The following is a 6,387-nucleotide window of genomic DNA, read 5'->3' on the forward strand; positions in this document are numbered from 1 at the left end:
TAAATTTAAGGTATTTGAAGTTTGAAGGAAAGAATGGACACTACGTAGTAAAAATGAACACAAAGGGGCTTTAAAAAATAAACAAATGAATGTCTAAGGATTGACCAGTCTAATAAGGAAGTCGTCGAAGGGTATTACTTCTCCTTTTATTCAACTGTGTTGATACCTAAAGGAAAGGCTCAAATTTGCGGTGAAAAAGAGAAATTGGCGCATTGACGAATAGTTCCGCCAAGCAGTACTATGTCACCCAATGACCCAAAGCAAGATGATGTTGAAGGTGGTGCAAGACGAAAGTGAACTACACCAAAGGGTAAATCGCCTAGATGGTTTCCAACGAATGAAGTCGAATGATCAGCTGCAACACCGATCGGAAAAAACTATGAATACTAGTTTGCGTTGTAGTTTACTTTGCCGAAATATATTATAAATTTTCTATAGAATATTAAGTTTTCATATTTTTGCTCTGTATTTTAGAGGGTTTTTCAAGACTTTGAGATCCAACAGGTTTGATCTCAAATATTTGGACATAGGTCTCTTGGATTCTTCATTTTTGGCGTGTATCAAGACTTAAATCTTCATAATTGGTTAAATTTGATCTTAATTTGGTATAAATTTCTATCTCTTATACATGTGTTGTTAAAACCCCGAATTCTTGGGATGTGATATTGTGAATACAAGTTATAATAGTTCTTGGGTCTTGCTTGTGTTAGTTTATTCGTAGTTTAAATTTGATTTCGTCTACCAGTTACGGATAAAACTAATGAGTTGTAGTTTCAACTATAATCTCATCTATGTTTTCTGGCTTGCGAGAAAGAGAGGTCAATGCCGAGTGGAGTAGGTCAACATGAGGTTCAGCTCGAGAGAGTGAACTTAGTATCATTCCCACACACTCAACTTGAGAGAGTGAGTGGGTTAAGGCTGAGGTTGTTCTTCATGCGGTAAGTGGGTCCTTAGAGGATCACATTTGAAACGGGGTAAGTTTCTCGAAAGAGAGGGCTAATCCCCCTTAAAATCTAGTCTAGTCACAAATATTCTATGAATTCTCTATCAAAAATATGTACCCAATAATTTAGTCTAGCCCTTAAACCTACTCGCATCCCAAGAACCCCCTTATCATTATTTAGAACTCTTTGTTTATTTTGTTGTTTTTACTTACGAGTGAAAAAAACTCCCATTTATAATTAACGCTTCTGTCACCGCTAATAATTTACAATGTTTTTAACTGATATTGTTTGTGACTACGACTAAATAGAACTAAATTTTAATTTTCTATTAATTCTCACAACCACTCCCTTGAGACATAACCCCGACCCTTGATTTGGTTACTATACTACTGTACGATGGTAGGCACTTGTATTGTATGTGGTGTGTCGATTACACAAAAATAATAATCGTGCCGCTGACAGGGACTATAGTTACATAAAATATTTTTTATTAGTAGAAGTTTTTGTTCTTTTTAGTTGTAGTTTTACTGAACTTTTTTGTAGTTTTGTTTTACTTGTTTGAGTTTCAAAGCAGGGAAATAAGGATGGATAATCATTATGGGTACCACACAGATCATCCCCTTGTGAAACTATTGTACCTTAGGGATAATGTCCTCGCATTTAAACAAGTAGGGGTTGAGATGATTCAAGAAATATGGCTGAAGTTTAAAGTAGCGTCGCAGACATGCCTCATTCATGGGATTACTAATAAGGCGCTACAAGAGAGATTCTATTGGGGTCTTTGACCTGAAAACAAAAGTAATGTTGATATACTTTTTCACGAGTAATATCCTAAATGAAATGATTAAGACCAACAAGGAGACCATGATAAAAAAGAGTGGGATGCAAAACCAGATCAATTGGATTGTTTATCCAAAAGAGTCATGGAGTTTGAAGTACAAACTTCAGAGAAAGGTGAACACTTCTCCCTTCGAGAGTATATGAAGGGGAGGAAGAAGGAGGGAGTACAAGAGGATGAGTTCCTCTCACTCATTAAAAAAATTGATGATCAATATATAACCTAAAGTAATAAGAAGAAATATGTCACCTCGACAGACGAAAGAGATTCTTAACCAGGACTATTTTCTAGCGCCTTCTCTATCTTTCTTTAATTCGTCCTTTGGATAGTTTGTTATTTGCATTTTAGGACAATTGTTTTTTATTTGTGGTTGGATGAGACCTAATTTATGTGCTTATTAATGCTTGAGTTATGTGTTTATATTAGGATTGTTCTATCTATCCTGATGTTTTATATGCTTTTGTGGATGTTTGAGCTTATGTCTCCCTTTTTTATTTTAATTAAAAAATTTATTTTTACCCTTCCAAAAAATTTCAATTTTTTCACAAATTTTCACCACTCCTTGCTTGCGCTTACATGTGGTTGTTCCATAGAAAATTTGAGTCTCGATTTCAATCAATATTTATTACTTAAATAGTTCTTTGAATCAAACAAAAATGAATTTACATCTTTGATGAGGCCAAATGAAGTCGCGTAGAAAATATGTGACTCTTTCAATCTCATTGTAATTAGCCATTTATCAAATTGAATTTCTTGTGATGACCGTCGCACACTAGCCAAAGCGTGGAGTCTTGTTTGACTTAAGTATCAATGCCTTGTGTGATCTAAGGAAATCTTGTAGAGTGTGAGCCAACTTGACATATACCTCTTTTGTAACCTCCTTGTGAGTGTGTGAACTTCCCTTGAGCACTCCTTGAACCTTAACCTCGCTTGGCATAAATTGGAATAAACTAGACCTTTCTTAATCCATTTCTCATAATCCTCATGATTGTTGGTTTTATTGAAATAGACAACTTAGGTAAGAATCCTATGTTGGGGGTGTGGTAAAAAGAAAAGGGAACGTTAATAAGTTCAAGGAAAGTCTCCCTTAACCGATGGTTTTGCGAAAAATAGAAACCGTCCATATAATAAAAAGAAGAGAGAATAAAAAGAAAAACAAAAAAAATAATGTAAAATAAAGTTGTCTAATAAAGTACAAATGAAATAGGGTTTCCAAAAAATCGATGGAAGTGAATAATAGGATGAATTATGAGCGCTAGAGAAAATGTTGAAGGAAGAATGAAGGAAGTGTTGTAGGGACAACATTAATGAGGATCATGGTCACTAAGACTAAATTACAATACCTTTGCACTCAACCCCTTTACAAGCCTTTAAAAGACCTTTTTAATCTTGAGAGAGCTTGAACAAATGTTTAATGGAAAATACGGGCAAGCCTATGGGTAAAATCATGCATTGTGTTCCTCTTTTTGAGTGTGAGTGTTGTATTTGATTCTGTAACATTAATTTACTATAAGTTTGTTTGTGATAATGGAATCATAATTTGTGTTAAGGAAATCAAATGCTTTTGTTTAGCTTGAACTTATATTTAAAGAAAGTACTGCAAGCTTGAGAATCTTTACTAATGATGTGTCACAATTTGAATCTTGAGTACACAACCGATCCCCGCATGAGTAATTTGAGTTTTTGTTGTGTACCTTCATGATTGAATCTTGTGTAACACTTTTTGAGGCATCCTTGTTGAACTACTAAATTTTGATCAAAATTTTAAGTTTGGGTGTTGATGTGTCAAAAATTGGACTCATTTAGGGATATATTTTAATAGATAGTTTCCTGAAATTCTTATTGTATCTTAATATCTGATGAAAACTCTCAAGTGTCAGGTATTTGAAGTTTTAAGGAAAGCATGGACACTATGTTACAAAAAGAACTTAAAAGAATGAAGAAATGAAGGTCTGAGGATCGCTGAGTCCGCTTGGCGAGTCACCAAAGTGGTCTTACTTCGCCTATTGTTCTAGTGTGTTGAGACTTAAAGGAAATGATCAAATATATGATGCAAAAAACTAGTCTGCGCATCACCCATTAGTTTTCAAAAGCAATACTATGTCGCCCAATGACCCAAAGCACCACAATGATGAAGGTTGGTGAAAGACGTCCCGAACGACACTGAACAGGGAATCGCCAAGTCAATCGGAGATTACGACTAATGATGCCAAATGATCTACTGGAGCTTAGATCTGAGAAAATAATTAATAGTAGATATAGTTGTACTTTAGAGTGTCTAACAATATTATAATGTTCATCTAGAATCGTACTTTTTCATATTTCTACTCTATGTTTGAGAGGGTTTTGAACACTTGAAGATCCAAAGGGTTTCATATTCAAGGTTTGCACTTAGGTCTATTAGATTCTTCATTTTTGGCCTGTATCAAGACTTATACCTTCATAAACACTTGAATTCAAGATCAATTTGTCATAAATTTATTTCTCTTATACATGTGTTGCTATAACCCCAATTTAAGGGGTTTTGTGTATATGGGTTAGATTAGTCGTTGAGCCTTGCATGTTGTTAGTTAATTCGTAGTTAAATGTGATTTTTAGTAGTTTTCAAAGAATCTAATAAGGTTGTAGTTGTAAATATAATATCATCCATGTTTTTCTGACTTGTTTTAGAGAGAGGCCGTGAAACTAAGACTACTAAATTTATGGTTAGGGGGAGTGGATCTACATGAGGTCCAGCTCGAGTGTGAACCTTAGTCTCATCCCCACACACGCAGCTCTTGAGATTGAGTGGGTTATGAAGGAGGTTCTCCGTCATGCGGCAAGTGTGTAACCGGGAGGAACTCATTTGAAATAAGGTAAGTTGCTCCAAAGAGAGATTATCCCCCTTAAATTCTAGCCTAGTCACAAATATTTTAAGAATTTTCTATCAAAAACATGTACACAACAATTAGTCTAGTACATATTCTTAATCGTATCCCAAGAATCCCATCTCATTATTTAGAAATCTTTGTTTAATTTGTTGTTTTTACTTACTAGTGAAACCCCCCCCCCCCCCCCATTGATAATTGACGCCTGTGTCACCCCTTTTAATCTACAATGTTTCAAAATACGACTTATTAGAACAAAATTATAATTTTCTATTAATTCTCACAACCACTTCCTTGGGACACGACCCCAACCCTTTGTTGGGTAAGGATACTATTGCACGATCGTAGACACTTGTATTGGAAGTTGTGTCTTTATTATGCAAACATCATCACCTAATAACAAAAGCTATAAAGTAAGGAAGACATATATACTAGCTACCGCCTACGATGCACCATCCTTGCTGCTACGTACAGTTTCCTTGACTTGACAGATTCATTCAATTGAACCCACACTCAAAGGAAGACCACAAGCTCCGGGCTCGACGAAACATAAAGTACAATTCGTCTCATTGAATGTTGTTGTTTACCTGTTGGAATCTCATTCTCTTTTATGCTAATGAAGAACTTCCCTCATAGTCTCCCTTGGAGATCTCAAACACAATGCTAAGGTTCTCAAAAGTAATTTCATCCCCATTAGTATTCTTGCTAGTATATTTTTACAAGAACGCCTCCTTTTTCTTCTCAACATCAAAAATTGCTAAGAGCTTCATGGGGGACGAGACAAGGGACTTAATTCTCAATGACTCCCTAACTAACCTCCATACGATAAATACAAATGGAAGTGGCATGCTCTATTGGAGGCACTCTAAATTCCCTCAGTAGTTCTCGCATCGCAGTCAAGTCTACCTGAACTGTCTCAAATAGGCCACAAGCGATGGATATTTCATTGTTTTTGAAAAATAATTGTCAAGAAAAAGAAGAAGTTAGACGGTATATTATTATAATTAAAAGTAATAGATACAAATCCTAAAAGGATGCACCTATTAGGGGTGGAATATATAAATAACTCTATATGTTGAGTAGTATAACTTAGAAATTCAAATATCTAAGATAATTCTTAATATCTTGTTTATAGAAGTTCATAACATCAATATATGCAAATAAATTTAAACTATTTTTTCACTATTTTATAATATTACAATGAATTGTCGATGGAACTTTTTTACTGTCATTATCTAGATGTCTTAGAAATAATTTTGTTTCAAAGATGAAAACATTGCTTGTTTGTTACAAGAGGATCATAATTTGAAATTAAATATTCAATAATTTTATTATTCTATCACAAATTAGATTATTTGAGGTCAATATGTATATTGGTGAAAGGAAAAATTTGACCACGATATAATTTTAATTTTGAGATACATTACAACTACATAAAATTTATAACATAACCAAAAACAAAATATTATTTTTTGGAATATTAGTAATTCCTATTGTTGAAGTAGAGTGATATAGTATGATCTAAAATAGTAAAAATTTTAGCATAAAACTGACAAGTATAATTTAAAATATTCAAGGTTATACTATAGTCTAGTCAGCAGGACTACACTCATCTCAAGATTGCAAATTTATGTAAAAGAAAATATATTTTAGATATGATAAAAGAAAAATCAGTCATCGTATAAGTGGTGGGTTTTGAGCAATATTTTTGGTCAAACTAATATTAATTTATGAAAAA

This window comes from Solanum lycopersicum, chromosome 10 (genome assembly GCF_036512215.1).
Source record: "Solanum lycopersicum chromosome 10, SLM_r2.1".
Lineage (NCBI taxonomy): Eukaryota > Viridiplantae > Streptophyta > Magnoliopsida > Solanales > Solanaceae > Solanum > Solanum lycopersicum.